Genomic DNA, 16,248 nt, shown 5'->3' with positions numbered 1-16,248 from the left:
GTTGTTAAGAATGCTGAAGACACAATACAGATTATGCGAACAAACATGGCTGTCACATCATACTTTCTATGTAAGCAAGAGACACCACACACTACAAACTGGAGGTCAATGTTAAGTGCATTGTCACTGATTAACCCTGAAGTTGGACACTGATTCCGAACATGACCTGCAAATGCTCATGGTCTTTCTGCAAGAAACTCAGCTGACTAGTTAGAAGCAACAGTGAAGGACTCAGCAGTTGAAAAAGTGAAGAACTCTCTCATCACAATCAACAAAAATTGCATACATGGCTGATGATACCAATTTGTATTGGTGCATTCAAGTATTAAGTCATTATGTATGTTATCTTGATGTCAGTGGTAGGCTAGTAGATGCATTTCTAGATATTCAGGTTATTGAAGACACATCAGTGGTATCTGTGACAGGCCACATTTTAGAAGAGTTAAATGCTTGCAAATTGGACCCCAAACTAGGGTGACCAGATGTCCCGATTTTATAGGGACAGTCCTGATATTTGGGGATTTTTTAAATATGGGCTCCTATTACCCCCCCCAACCCTGTCCTGATTTTTCACACTTGCTGTCTGCTCACCCTACCCCAAACAGATGGCTGCTTGTGCATTTGAAGGACCTGCAAACTTCTCTGGAAGACATGGTGGAGTACAAGCTTTATTCAGAGAATAGTGTAACACTAATCTCTCCTATACACACTGCAGAGGCAATTTACTCCAAACTAGCATGAGCTGCAGAATTTTCAAAAGGCATTAAAAGCTATAAATATAATGTCTGTGTTATACTTTTTTCAAAAAGAGTCCAAAAAGACTGAACATCTTGGAAAAAATAGAAGATGCCCTGGGACTGAAGTTCAAATTAGACCAAGCTGGGAAAACCCGCTGGCTCTCTCATGAGCAATCCTTGGCTGTTGCCTTAAAATTATCACAACCATTATTACTGGCTTTGGAAAGTATTTACCAAGATGGGACAGATCTAAGCTGTGAGGCTGGTGGACTACATTTGCTACTACGTTTAGAGAAGACAAATCGCCATTTTCTCTCATGTAAGCCTATTGTTGAAACCACTTTGGTCATTAAACAATGCCATCCAGGCATCTGCTACAACGTTAGTAGATCTTTGTCCATCAGTAGGAGTTACACTTGGATCAGAGAGATATCCATTGAAAACGTGCCTCAGTGAGAATACCAGATTCAGGACAAATTGCTGATAAATAGGGCAGACTCACCCCTAAACAGGTGGTTATTCTTCCATAAGATATACCAAATCAGTAACAAAAGTAAACTTCTGTCTCGTCACAATGGGTAACAAAAAGTCAGGAATGTAGTCTCCTTAGGTATCCCAGCCCTTGTTTCAACACCCAGATACTAGACTTAATGATGAGTGGTTATTTAAAACCAAATTGAATCAAATAAAGGGTTCTTCTGATCCCAAAGGACCAGCCACATCCCAGGTCAATGTATAACTCACATCACAGGAGCTGGCTTTCTGATTTCCCCAGGGGTGCTCTACCCCCACTCTGCCCCCAGTCCTGTCCCCACTCCACCCCTTCCCCCAAGGCCCCACTCCAGCCCCACTTCTTCCCACCCCAGCTTTGTCCTTTCCCGCCCGGCCTCTTCCTGCTCCCCTTCTCCCTCTCACCCTTGTGCCTCCTGCCCGCCTCTGAACAGCTGATCAGCAGTGGGCGGCAGATGATGGGGGAAAGGGAGGGCCCAGAGCACCTACAAAATCAGTGCCTATGACTTACATCTTACCCAATAATCACGCTGTTTCCAAACCTTTAGTATGTAATATGTAAAGGTTTGTTTATAAGAGAAAAGAAAAAAGTGAATTAAAATGGTCAAAGGAATCAAATACATACAGTAATTGCAAAGTTCTTGTATCAGGTTTGAAACAGTGATGGAATAAAATTGCTGACTTATATTCTCTCTGGTAACATTGTTAAGGTTGGAAGGTCCTCAGTCCATTGGTTTTGATGCTCCTGTTAGTGTAAGCCCATACTCCAGAGATCAGAGCAGGAAAGAGGCCAAATGGAGATGTTTCTAGGGCCTTTTATAGCTTCTCTGTTGTGGAGGGAAACTCATTGTTCCAAGCAAAGCCCCCAGCACAGTTTGTGGAAAAGTACAGGCACAAGATGGAGTCCAGTGTCACATGAGCTGGTCACATGCCCTTGAATGCGTCGATGAGTCATAGCCTGGGGAATTACCCATATTCTGGCTAACGTCCACAGGAAAGTCCATTAGGTGGGGATAAGCTTCTTCCATGACCCATTGTTTTCCTTAATGGGCCATCAATCTGAACGGTTCACTCACAATGTGCTGGCTAGACTGGATGTAAACTACCTTGTGGATGTTACCTCAGAAGCAAACACATTTGAAATAAAGTTATATAGTCAATAGTCATAACTTCAGATGTAACAATGATACATGCATACAAATAGCATAGTCATTCAACAAATCATAACTTTTCCATTGACACCTTACATGACATACTTACACAAGATTTGTTGCAATTATATAACAGTGGTAGCAACAATGATATACATGGTCATATTTTGTTCATAACACATCACAGAGAAGCAAAGATGCCAGTCCAGAAGTTGACTAATGGAGGCACTTGTATTCATTTAAGGATTCAATACAAAAACCAGTGTTTGTTAAGCCAGCAGAAAATGTACACAGACTTGATTCTTATAAATCTACAACAGTGACTTCTAGATTCTGCTCAACCTCTATGTAGCTTTTACAGTGGGTATTCACCCACGAAAGCCTATGCTCCAATACATCTGTTAGTCTATAAGGTGCCACAGGACTCTTTGTCGCTTTTTACAGATCCAGACTAACACGGCTACCCCTCTGATACTTTTACAGTTGCGGGTCTTATAAAATACTGACAGTTGAGTGGAATGAGGCACTACCAGCAATGGGGTTGCCATGTGATCAGGACAAAATAGAGAATTTGAACACAGAGTGGAATGTCATCTGACGAATGAATGAAAATTTGACTTCAACTTCTTTTTTATCACTAATGGCTCGACCTGATCTTTGCTGGGAATAGGAAAATAGAAATTCATTTCTTGCCACTCCCAGTCACAACAGCTATAGTTGAGCATTCTTTTTTGGTACTGAATAGAATTTTGTGTTCTGAAAGAAGTCACCATCTGCCTGATCATGTGAATGAACTAATGAGCATATGAATTGAAGGACTGGAAGTACTGGACATGTGAGAAGCCACCAAAGATGAACGCACTGCATTCGAGAAGTTCATTAACAGAGTTGTACAAAATTACAACAAGAAACCAAGAAGGGTGCAGATGTAGTGCTCCATTAAAAGGCTTTAATTTGAGTGATGATTTTAAAACATGAATTATATCTAATAAAATAGTCATGAAACATTTTTCAGTTTTTACTATGGTGCAATACAGCCCACCTTCATCCTCAGGTCTCATCTCTTGGCCCTCACCCCCCTGTAAATGCAAACACCCTCTCCAAATTCAATTCCTGGGGAAAACCCTGGTCCTAACTGCCTACCAGAATGGACCCTGCAGGCAGAATATTCTCAGAGCCTGCCTAATTCTGGATAAAATGAGGCAGGGAGAGAGAAAGAGAAGGAGCACAAATGGGGATGGAGGTGGTGGCCTCCCTTATAACCTTTAGCCCAGTGATTAGCTATTCATACCGGGGGTTCAACTTGCCCTCTCTGCCTGATGCAGAAAAGGGATTTGAATTTGGGTTTCCTTCCTCTTAGTAGAGTGCCTCTAACATTATAGTCTAGTGTCTGTCTCATGCTCTCTCCAATCCAATGCATATTTAATTATCTATCTACAATGGAACAGCTTCAACAGGAGAGACTGAGGCAGCCTCACACCAGGATATCCCAGAGCCCAAGGAAACCGAAATTCAGATCCCTTCTCCGCATCAGGCAAAGGGGGGAAAATATTAAATCGAGGCCTCCCACATCCTGGGTTAGCACTGAAGTCCCTGGGCTAAAGGCTGTAAAGGGGGGGGGGGGGGAGGGGTGCTCCAATTTTCCCACTGTTTCTTGTAAAAAATAGCTTAGATACCCAACAGCATTAAAGGCTCCATAGCTGAGAATCCCAAACAGAGATCGGTACTTGCCTGTGGCCTGGATTTAGGCGCCCAATTCCCTGAGGGGTGGGGTTTAGACCATGGCACTCTTCTCAGCCTTTCCTACTGGCTTAGGTCAGTGGTGTGTAAACTGGGGGGCACAAGAGCTTCTCTGTGGGGGCTTGAAGAAACTGGAATCCTGTGGGGCCCGCAGGACCCTCTGCCATAATAGAGGGAGCAGGATAACAATAGAGTGGGCATTGCAGGGCAGAACAGGCGTGGGATTAAAAAAAAAAATAGCCCTCCCACGCTGCAAACAACGCGAGTACCCCAGGCAGCAGCTGCTGCCCTCCAGCTGCCCAGCTCTGAAGGCAGCACCGCAGCCAGCAGCAGCACAGAAGGGATTACTTCAGATTACAAGTAATGGGGAGGGAGGCATGACAAATTCTGTGAATGGTAAGTGGGCATGACTGGAAAAGTTTGCACACCACCAGTTTAGGTGACACCCTACTCAGTACGTTTGCTTTTGTGGATCCCATCTGTAGGACCTAACTCTCCCCATGTGTTGCACACGGAGCCTGGGTGCCTACTGGATACAAGTGGGTGGCAAAGCACTGAAGTCCCTTTGTGGATCTGGGCCCTATTTCTTCTTTCATCCCAGACCTCTTGAATTCTCTGCAATTGTAATATGGTTCCAATTGTTATTAGCAGCTATTTTTTAAACTGTATTTAGAAGCCTTGTGTATGTCACCTGAAGAAATGGCAATACAGAATAGGAGTAAAATTCATCTCTGTGCAGAGGGCCAGTACAAGGCTCAGGGCACCATTTAAGTGGGACAGAGTTTTCACAGGGATGAATTTCACCTTAGAAAGTTTTAGGCCTAATAGCCCATATTTAATGAAAAATGTATACATTTCTTATATCCTTCTTTCGAACCCTAGTGTATTAGCTTTGTCATACTGTCTTATTTAAAAGGCATAATGCTGATGAAACAAATATTCGTGGGTGAAAAATGGTCTGTGTATGTTGTTTAGAAAGAATTACAGAGATTTCTACTTCCCATGGGTGAAACACTATCAAACTCACAGCAATATATGACCGTCTTCATCTCACATTGGATAACTGAAACTATATTCTAGCACATACCAAGTGACAAGGGTAAGTTCATCTCCACTCACTTTCACAGTGATCTCCATTACAGTCTGTATTTATAGCCAGCGAGTCATGGTTGACCTTGGCCAGTTGAAGCCCCAATTTTTGCATTTTCAAAGCTGACCTTTCCATGTTGTGGCAAATCAACCACAATCACTTCACACCTTATACAATCTGCTGTCTATTTGTATTTATTGTGCTTTAATAAGCATTGCAACCTGTGTTTCTAAGTTCTGCTTTAAAAACCACCACCGGCTTTTCCCTGCTGAGCGTAATAAAATCCACAATGGGGATTTAAAGGAAATGAGAAAAAAAAAAATCAGAAGAGAACACAAATAATGGTTGAAAGTATAAACACATTTGTTAACTGCTGTTCCTTGCTGTTCCATAATGCTGATGAATTACTCAGCCGTGTTGTGTTGCTAGGTGCCCATCAACCTTCAGAAACTCCACACACTTCAGGCACCGCATGTGTTTTAATTTAGAAAGAAATATTTTAGCACCAGCATGTCAGACACTTTTGTCTTTCTTTAACAGAAAAACAAAACGGTTCCACAAAGGTATTAAAGTGAAACAATTATAGTTCAAGGAGGAGAGGTACAGGTGCAATTCAAAGCAAATTCCAAACGTACAGCATACTCACATTTTCATCTCGCCTTTACTGTTAGTTGTTGTAAAGATAAGTGCTGCTCACTGAAGTGACCGACCTGCAAGAGTAGGACACAATGGAAAATTAGCTTTGTTTAGTTTATGGTTTTTCATAGATTTTTAACAGAGGCAGTGGAAGCTTGCTGGGAATGGTGGTACAGGGGCAGAGGGGGGAAGTTAGGCATAGGTAGCTGTTTCTAACCCAGGCCCAATCACCTGGGTTCCTACCTGTTCCCTGACTTTATAGATATCATAGAATCTCAGGGTTGGAAGGGACCTCAGGAGGTCATCTAATCCAACCCCCTGCTCAAAGCAGGACAAATCCCCAAGTTTTGCCCCAGATCCCTAAATGGCTCCCTCAAGGATTGAACTCACAACACTGGGTTTAGTAGGCTAATGCTCAAACCACTGTCCTGGGTGCCGCAACAGCTGCTCCAGACTTTCTGGGTCCTGCTCTCCCCTCAGCCTCCAGCAGTTGCAGGAACCCAACTGGAGTGGCCTGATTGAAATGGTTTGTGACAAGCACAAGGTTGTAAACACAGATCCACTCCACAGTATTCCCATTGCAAGGATTCTAACCCCCATTGCCGCCTCCTCTGGGTTCCGCCACTCCTGCATTTTAAGGCCAGAAGGGACATTCTGATCATCTAGTCTGACCTCCTGAACGACACAGCCTATAGAATTTTACTCAGTAATCAAACCCATAATTTTTGGATGAGCTACAGCATCTCTTCGCTTGTATTTATGCCATTAGCTCACCCTGTTGGGCATGCATGGAAGGACTAGTCTCAAACTGAACCACTATTAGCCAGCTAGGGCCACATTTTCAAATTTGGGCATAATGAGTTGATCTACAACAACATATGTTCAGACCTGCACATTTCCATGTGCAAAATTGTTATTTGCATGTACAAATCACTGAACTCGGACTACCTATTTGCATACAAACATGACAGAGGGGTGTGTGGGATGGGTTTTACAACTATGTGCCCATAGAAAATACAGTGTCAACAGGCATATTTGCAGTTCTTGCAAACACCCTTATTGTGAGCACATTTGATAGTTTGCCCCCCCATAAAATGGCAAATTGCTCCAGTTTCAGGGTGGAATGGTAAAAATTCATCACATCATGAATGTCACATTAAGAGAGCTTGACCTAGTAGATTAAGTACTACACTAGGATTTGGGAGACTCGGGTGGTATTCCTGGCTCTGCCACTGGTCTGCTGTGCGATTTTGGTCAAGTCACTTTCTCCTCTATGTGCCTCAGTTTCCCCATCTGTAAAATGGGGATGATGATACTGACTTCCTTTGCAAAGTACTTGAGCTCTACTAATGAAGAGTGTGATATAAGTTAAGTAGTAGTTTTATTATTTATTTTTATTATATGCTTGTCCTGACTGTAATTGGCAGTCTAAGGCCCTATGCTAAGGATGCAGATGTGTTAAAGGCAAAGGCACTTCCATTCTAAATTTTTGATTTTAGTCATATTGGCTCAATCCAATGAGCACTTTTGGGCCCCATAATATTATGCACCTCTCCCCCCCCAAAAAAACCACCCAAAGAAACCCCCAAAAAAGATTTTGGTCAGGAAGCACTAAGGAGAGACTACCTCTTGTTGGACCTCAAATTTTCCTGTGCATCCTTTAGCTCCCTGAAGCTTCTAACCCAAGTCCCCTACCCCAATAAGGAGCCGCATCAAAAACTCATTGTACAGGAGATGGGAAAGTAACTGGAAAATGTATTCACTAACTTGTGACTCATGATTCACTTTGTATTTGCGCATCTTTGAGTCTGGTTTTCTGCACAGATTCAGATGACTGGCTGTGTGTGCCCACAGTTAAGCTGCTACAGCTTCACAGTTAACTGCCCCAACTCCTGATTTGCACCTAATAGCTATGCTTCTGGCTGACAAGAAAATATAGTGGACAGTAGCTGGATTGTCACAAAGTTAATGAAAATACATATATTAGAGAGGCGAGTATGTCAATAAAGATGTACTGGAGCACCATGAGAATGAAAACAGTGTAAGAATGCAGACATGATATAATACTATGCAGTGTTCCACGTGTATTTTAAAGGCAGTAGAAAACTGGCTGACGGTACAGTGCATTATTTGAGAAAAGGCCTGGGCTCATGTAACTAAAGTGTTTTGTAATGAATAAACAAGGCAGCAGAGTTAAGTTTGCCTGTGCTGCCTTCAGTTTGTCAATTTGTGACTTTTGAATGCTTAACTGTATAAACGTTACGTTCTCTTAATATAGCATCCTATAGGTAACAAGAAGTGAATCCTCACAGAGCCATACGAGATGTGGAGAGAGGACACATGCTCTGATGGGTAAAGTAAAAGGCTGAAAGTAAGAACATCTGGATTATGTTCTTTGCTCTGGCAATCAGACTTGGGCAAGTCATTCTGCCACCTTTTATGCACATTGAGTTGTAGCTGCCTCGAGAAAGCTGATTGGTTGCAATGGACTGACTCAGAGTAACACTTAGTTCGTGACCAGCTGCAGTACAAGTGTACCTCATACTAGCCTGTTGCACACTGAGAGTAGGTTTATACTGCAATTAGACACTTGTGACTGGTCTCTGCCAGCTGACTTGTGAGATAGGAGGGTCCCAGGACTCAGGCTGGATACCTGGGACCCTCCTATCTCATAGGTTCCTAGAGCCCTGGCCCAAACATCTACACCACAATTAAACAGCCCCTGAGCCCGAGGCAGCTGGCACAGGCCAGCCACTGCTTTTTAATTGCAGTGTATATGAACCTTAAGTGTCTGTGTGGCCCCTGTTGGCATGCATTAAAAGTTCCCTAGTGTGCTTTAATCTACTCCTGTTTCAAAGGATTTCCAAGAGTTTCTACTGACCTTGAGAAAAAATATCAAAATGTGTCTCTCTTTTTCTGTGCCTCAATTTCTCAATCAGTAAAATGGGGATAATAGTTTCTTCAGAAGTGTTACATAGGATAAATTTAATAATGTTTATAAAGCACCTTGAAATCCCCATATAGAAAATCCAATAGTAGCACAGTATTACCTCAAAGTAATGTCAGTAAAAAATGAATGAATATTTATGTCAGTGATGACCTGGGAGATGTCAGATTTTACCCACATCTGAAAGTTGAGATTCTGTCAGATGGGACATGAATTTTTTAAAAAGTCCTACAGAAATATTGGATTTATAAGACATTCACATTAAAAAGGAGCACATTGTTTTGGACAGTTCTCAAAGTACCACAGTGGAGAAGTACATTAACTAAAGACTCACATAGTATGGCAATTTTTAAAGTGTGTATTTTTCTTCTACTTGACAGACTATCCTACCTCTGAAGAATGTTTATATACCCAGGTACTGTAGCGTGCCGACAGGCAGTGAATCAGATTTCTTTGTCTTGCTTTACCAGTGAACATTTTAATCAGTTTTAGAATTAATCTTTTCTTTATAAACCTTGAGGATGACACAAGAGCACTGAAACATGAATGAAGCCAAACAAGTAGAGCAGTTGCAAAATACCTAACATGAAATGTATTTAGAAATATAAGAAAAATAAGGGGATTGGGGGCAGAGCGAACTATATTAAAGGGCCACACTATCAGATTTCACAATCTAAGAGACCCATGAATCCAGCTTAACAGGTGAAAAATAATCATCAAAAGAGTAATCAAATACTCTCGTGAAGGTTTAGATTTTTGCACACGTAAGCATGAGTAGGGGGTCATGGCCCATGGAGAACAATGTACCTCACACAGTAGTTCCTGCTAGGAGAGCAGTCACCATGGGCATTCTAAGAGTGAAGGGTACTCAACACGAGTTAATATTTCCTTTTTATAGGTCAGTCTGTTGGTGACATCCTGAAACACATTAAACAATGTAAAATTCACAAATGTTGACTCCATCAAAAACAAAATAGGCCATACATTTTTCATTCAAGCAGAAATGCTCTTGTGTGATCTGAGGAAGGAGAATGGTTCTGCTTCATCTAGTCTCGGGGATGGGGGTATTGCCAGGCAGCTATTCAAAACTGCTATGTTTTGCTTTAGGATCAAATCTGTAAGAGCATCTCTTCTTTTATTTACTCACACTCATATCAGAGGGCTGGATCAAGCTCTTAATGAGGATTTTATGAGGGATCCTTCTTTTCACTGCACCTCAGCTAAATTTTTAAGTCTTGCATCTTTGTATAGTTCCTAGTTAAAAATACATATGCTACTCCCAACTTCAAGCTGGGGGAAAAAATCCACTCTAAGAAGTGCCTTACTGTTACAAAAAAGACACAAAAAATATCAGTGAAGAGAATGGAGAGGGCCAATTTCAGCTCACAGATTGCAGACTAAACCTTTGTCAAGGCTATTGTGCAGAAAAGAACACAGGGGAAGACTGACAAAGACAATACTCATCTGTGCAGAGCAATGCACTTCAATCACCTGTTGGCTAAGATCAAGTGACTGCAGTGGGAATTCAGTATGCACCAGTTATGCATGGACTGACCCTCCATATGTTTTATTGGACATAAAACACTAATCTAACTAAACAAATGGTCCGTATAGTATTTTTGTCCCAACGCAGCATTTTTTAGGATTGAATAAATTCCAACATTTACAATAGCTATCCACCCAAACCTCCCTAAAGATTTTTTTTAATTGATTTATGATTAAGAGAATGACTAGTGTTTATGATAGTGTTTCCTGTAAAATAAACGTCCAACATTTGGTTTGTCTCAGTACTAGCAAATTATTAAACCATAATCAAATGATACATTTGCCAAGAATGGCCTTTTTTGGGGGGGTGTGTGAGGATGTGATCAAATCACTCAAGTCTTGTAGTTTGTCGTGACTCATGATGTTTGATTAAAAGAAGCAGTTTATTACCAGTCTAAAGTAGATTAGGGTAGGCAGTGCAGCCTAGTGGATAGAGCGCTAGAGTGGGATTGAGGAGATCTGGCTCAGCCTCTCAGTGACACTGGGTAAGACATTTCCTCTTTCTGTACCTCAGTTTCCATATCTCTAAAATCCTCTGTAAAGTGCTTCGAGATGTACTGACAAAATGCACTCTAGGAGAGCTAGGTATTATTATACATTACAAGCAAAGAGACTTATGGTCCTGCAACTTTAACTCACTCTAATAGTTCTCTTGAATCAATGACACTTACTCAAGTAAGGATTTCAACAGGACTAGGCCCTAGTTTCAGTCTGGGCTAGGATCCACTAATTACATCAGCTCTGGGTGTCTAGACAGCCTCCACTTCCTAGCTTCAAAAATTGCTAGTAGGTACCCTGACAACAACAGCAGTAATCTGCACCACCAACCAAACTGTTCATGAGAGAAAATGCATGACCTGGTATGTAGGGAAAAGTGCCTTGCTTGAGTAATTCATACTTTCTACTGGTTTATTTATCAAAGGTACTTGTATGGCCTTCACTAGTGTAGTATTTGAGCACCTCACCATCTTTATTGTATTCATTCTCACAACTGCCACATGAAATAGCGAAGTTCTACTACCCCCATTTTACAGGTGGGGATCTAAGGCCCAGAGAAATTAAAAAGGACTTGCCAAAGGTCACACCGAGAGTCTGTGGCAGAGCTTGGGATTGAACATCGAACTCCTGAGACACCCTTCTTATTATAACCACAAAACCATTAATTCCTCCCAAATAATGACAGTGATGTCACCATCAGTTATAGATATGGCAGGTGTAGTAGAAAGAGGGCCTGAGACATAAGGCCTTGTATCAAAGGCCTGGTATGAGACCTAAGCTAAAGTAGGGGTCAAAGCTTTGCTGCTATAAAGTAAAGTTAAGTTGTGAGCAAGAGGCAGGCTGTGCCCACAGAATCTAGCAAGAACAGGGCTGATATTGCAGAAACATATATTCCTAAGCAGTGCTAGATACAAGATTATACACGCAAACACATTCCAAAAGGTGGTACCAGAACACCCTGATACCAGCACATTGAACAAAGATAATAGGAACATGCTCATTCATCTTAAAAATAAGGTCAGGATGACAGCATGATGGATAGAGATGCTTTGATTAAACCAACAGGTACAAGGCAATGGGTGGCACTCAAATAGGTCAGAGGGTGGCACATAGATACGTCATAGGAGCAATATGTAATTTGTTTGTATTGGCGTATGAAGAGGTTATCTCAGAGGGAGTGTCTTTGGTCAGCCGAGGGCATAGTGGAAAGTCCCACCACAAACTGAGCTGCATCCATTGTCATGGGTATATATGCACTGAGTGTACTTGTAGCAAGTATAAGGCACCAATGCTGTGCTTCATCGACAATAAACCTGACCAAGTTCCTTCGCTATGAGCCGAGTTTGTGGTTATTGGGCAGTTCAATCAAAGTCTGCTATCTCTGCTATCTGTGCGCAGCTGGGACAGAACACAGCCAAAAATCTGACCACAGCAGGCAGCTAGGAGTTATATGTTGAGAGGTATTGCTCAGTTATCATGGTTAACTTTACATTTTTACCTTCTTACCATGAGCAGCTAAGTAAGAAATTTCTTACTAAAAGAAGTCATGTATTGACCAAATGAAAAATTACCCTTTTCCCCTTGCATACACACACAAATATATGTTCTATTTTTTCCTCCCCAAAGTTTTCCCCATTGTGGAAGTTAGCCAGTAAAATGCTGATGCCTCTCAGAAAGCTCTGGAAGTTATTATAAAAAAAACCAACCAAACAAAAGTTTGCCTATGTCATTACTCTGAAGGGCCTGGGTGGGTCCTTCTCTGATTTTTGTTTTTAATTAACATCCAAACCATCTTGAGTGAAACCATCTTTGTTTCTGAAGGCTTAAAGCAATTTGAAATTAGCTTTTGTAGTAGCTAGCACTTGGAAGCTCACCAAGAAAATGGTTCTTTAGATTCCATTTCATTATGAGATTTTTTTTTTTTTTTTTTTAAAGAGTGCAGAATATATTTTATACATGATACTGTGCTCTGCTGTGATATTTATCTTCCTGGCTACTGAACACTGCTCAAGAGTTATCCTTCTCACTGTTGTGAAGATAAATGCAAGTGCACAATAATCCATCATCTATTCTTTTTCTAGATATATGGTATAGACGCAGAGAGACATTGTGCACACTTTGCTGACAAAAGAGAATTTGAGAACAGATATTAAGAACGCTTATTTCATCTGAAACCTGCACAGACTCTAAACAGCAAAGGCAGAGAATAGCTGGGACCAAAATGCAAGGGGCCAGACCTTGAGACCAGCAACATTTGCAGTGTGGGATCTGCAAGAACCGCTTGGCCCAGGAGGGCTGCATATGCTTGGTGTGGAGTAACTGCCTTCAGCAGGAGTCTTAAATGGCAGATGAACTCCTTCCCCCTTCCTTAGTACCAGAGGCTGAGATTTCCTTCAGCCTGACTACCATGCATACACTGCAATTAAGCAATGGGCCCTGATGTCAAAGGAGGCTGTACGCATGCTATAGTGGCCTCCACAGAGGGTCAGGGCCCAGGGAAGGGAGAGAATGAATGGAGTGTGCAGCCCAAGAAATACTGTCTCTTTCTGACAACACCAAAGTGGAACTAACTCATTCAAGGAGAAGAGACAGGAGTTTAATGGGATAATTAACAGTTCGCACCAAGTCAGCAGGGGGAAGTTGCAGCATTAGAGAAAAGGTTTCTAGTAGGAAATTGCCTCAGCACTTAAAAAAAAAAAAAATGTAAAAGCAAATGATACTATACACAACTTTAATATCCCTTCCCCCTTCCATCATCAAGATTTGAATGCTAAATCTTCACCATTACAGCACAAAGTGTTACCACTGCAGCTACTAGACTAAATACAGTAGCTGGCAGCTATTATCCTGTGTAAACAAGCTACTAAAGGAGGATACATAACACACGGGAACTGAATTACCTGTGAATGAGGAGCTCAGTTTTACAGATAGCATAGCCAAGGACAAATACATGAAAGATTCTTTCGAAGGCCTTGGCTACACTGGCGCTGTACAGCGCTGCAACTTGCTGCACTCAGCAGTGTGAAAACACCCCCCCCCCCCCAAGCGCAGCGAGTGCAGTGCTGTACAGCACCAGTGTAATCAGCGCCTGCAGCACTGCACGCTTGCTCGCAGTGCTGCAAGCTACTCCCCTCGGAGAGGTGGAGTACATACAGCACTGTGAGAGAGCTCTCGCAGCGCTGGTGACACGACTACGGCAGCGCCGTGAATTCCCAAGTGTAGCCAAGGCCTAAGAGGAAGTGACTAGGTCTTCACTGCAGAGTTAACTTGGGCTCTCACTCAGGTTTTTCTTCTCACCACCCTCCTAGACACACACAAACTCCTCTCACCTGACTTTGGTGGTTCTTTCAACCTGGGCTAGCTGGCATGGCTGAGGGTGTGCATTAAAGCCCAAATGAGGCTTTCACTTGGTCTGGTGACCTACCTGATTTGCAGATCAGATACAGGCTACATCATTAGAGTGCTGATAGTCCTTCAGTGCCTTCCCACAATTTCCCTTGTGCACCCAGAAAGACAAGCAAGTTCTCTCACAATACACTGGGGAAGAGTTCTAGAGTGACTTGGTTTACTGCAGTACAAAAAACCATGGAATGTGCTCCTAGAAGTCTAAGAACTCACATAGCACCAGTTGCTAACTGTACCTTTACAGCGTGGCTGCTGATAGCCGGTGTAGGCTAATCATGGTGCTGCTCAACTGAGTTAACACTACAGTGAAGAGAAGAGATCAGGGTTCTATTCCCAATAGGTGTAACCTCTTGCAGAGGTATTGCTTAATAATGATTGTGAAGGGAACATAATTAGCATCAATCAGCAGAAGTTGGTCTAGAATTCATGGTGTCTTAATTCCCTGTTGTTGCTATTATTTGTATTATGGCAGCACCTACCCCTATCAGGGATCTACCACAACCTGAGTAGTGGGGAGAGGACATCAAATACATTTGTGTGGGGTGGGTGAGATCATTTAAAGGAGGTTTCTGCTCACAAGTAACTCCACATTAACAAGCATGCCCCCCTTCATCATTCTTTACCTACTGGCCTGAACATACCCAGGATTGGTCAGGTATGATACATAAACAAAAACAATAAAGGTGAACCAGGCTTTAAAAGACACAGAATAGATACAGCAGATGTGCATTACTATTTCATTGTGACCTTGATATTGCCATGATGAGACAGTGCTCCAAAAGTAATACATTTCATGCTTTCCTATGTTTGGTAGGCTCTCTGATGAACCTGCATGCAAATGGGATCTTAAGTATTTGTAATCAAGATACTATTATCTCTGAATGGGCTTTCCATTCAGGCTGCTATTCTTGTAGTTTCTAAATTAAGAATAAAAAGGAAATGTTTCATATTCAGAATATTTCACAAATTCAGCATATTCTACTTCAGCTACTAAGAAATTTCTAAGAACAGGGGAAGACCTCATTCTAAGAAATTGCATGGGGATGAGGCAAGTGAGAGCAGTTGGCCAGATTGTTTGTTGTATAATCTGATTTTACATAAGGAAGCTTCCCTATCTCAGGTCTTGTCTACATGTGGAAACAGCAGAGTAAAGCACAATAAACTATACCACTATCACTATTCCAGAATAACTCCCCATATGGATGCACTATTCTGGATTAATTACATCAAAAGCTTATTCTACTATAGCCCTACTGATCAATTTCCCCATGTAGACAAGCCCTGAAATAGGAAACCTTTGCAGTATAGATTTTATATAACAAACAGACCAGCCAACCCCTCTGCTGCCCTCCTCCCCTTTTCCATTTTCCTGAAATTCCAAATAATTTATTATTATTATTTTAAAGGAAAAAAAGGTAGTTTTTGCTGGTTAATAATCATACAATGAGTAACCTTATAGCCAAGCTGTTTTTAATTTTCAATTCTTTAATAACATAAGATGGTAGGGTTAAAATATCCATTAATGCACTTTTGCAAAGGAGGATTTATCAGAAATAAAGTCTTTGCTTCTTCTGAAGAATTCCGATTATATTCTTAGTGCTGTCCAAATGCCACTTATTCTTGAGTATGTTCCTTTTATATACCCTGGAGGTATTTACATGCAAGACTCTACAACCGCAAGTGACATTTCACACACAAATTGCTACCAACAATGTTGCTTCTTACATCAACAATCATCCTTAATATTGTCTATTTTTGGAGTCTGCATCAGAATATCCCTTCTGGATTAATACATTCATACTAACATGATTTCTTTTCAGCAAATAAAGAATACACGTACACACTAGATAGCTGGCGTTTACACATTTACCAGTCTATTAGTATCTAAGACTATAGCACTGTGCCACCTGTGAACACCCCAAAAGAAGAAACAGGAAAAGAATATTTGTGTGAATTATAGCAAGAAAAATATTTAAAGCAAACGTGACC

At 41.5% G+C, this 16,248-nt stretch overlaps 1 long non-coding RNA gene across 1 annotated transcript; it reads right to left on the bottom strand.

Annotated features, from left to right (window-relative positions):
• Positions 1 to 1,801: 1,801 nt before the first annotated feature.
• Positions 1,802 to 14,272, bottom strand: LOC122174256 (uncharacterized). The gene is made up of 3 exons (XR_010598130.1): positions 14,184 to 14,272; positions 5,875 to 5,938; positions 1,802 to 2,367 (listed from the first exon to the last, which is right to left on the bottom strand). It is a non-coding gene; the product is annotated as an uncharacterized LOC122174256 (long non-coding RNA).
• Between the last annotated feature and the right edge of the window lie 1,976 nt (positions 14,273 to 16,248).

Source organism: Chrysemys picta, chromosome 2 (assembly GCF_011386835.1).
Source record: "Chrysemys picta bellii isolate R12L10 chromosome 2, ASM1138683v2, whole genome shotgun sequence".
Taxonomy (NCBI): Eukaryota; Metazoa; Chordata; order Testudines; family Emydidae; genus Chrysemys; species Chrysemys picta.
Note: the sequence above shows the minus strand (reverse complement) of the source record. Positions and strands in the feature narration are given on the sequence as shown.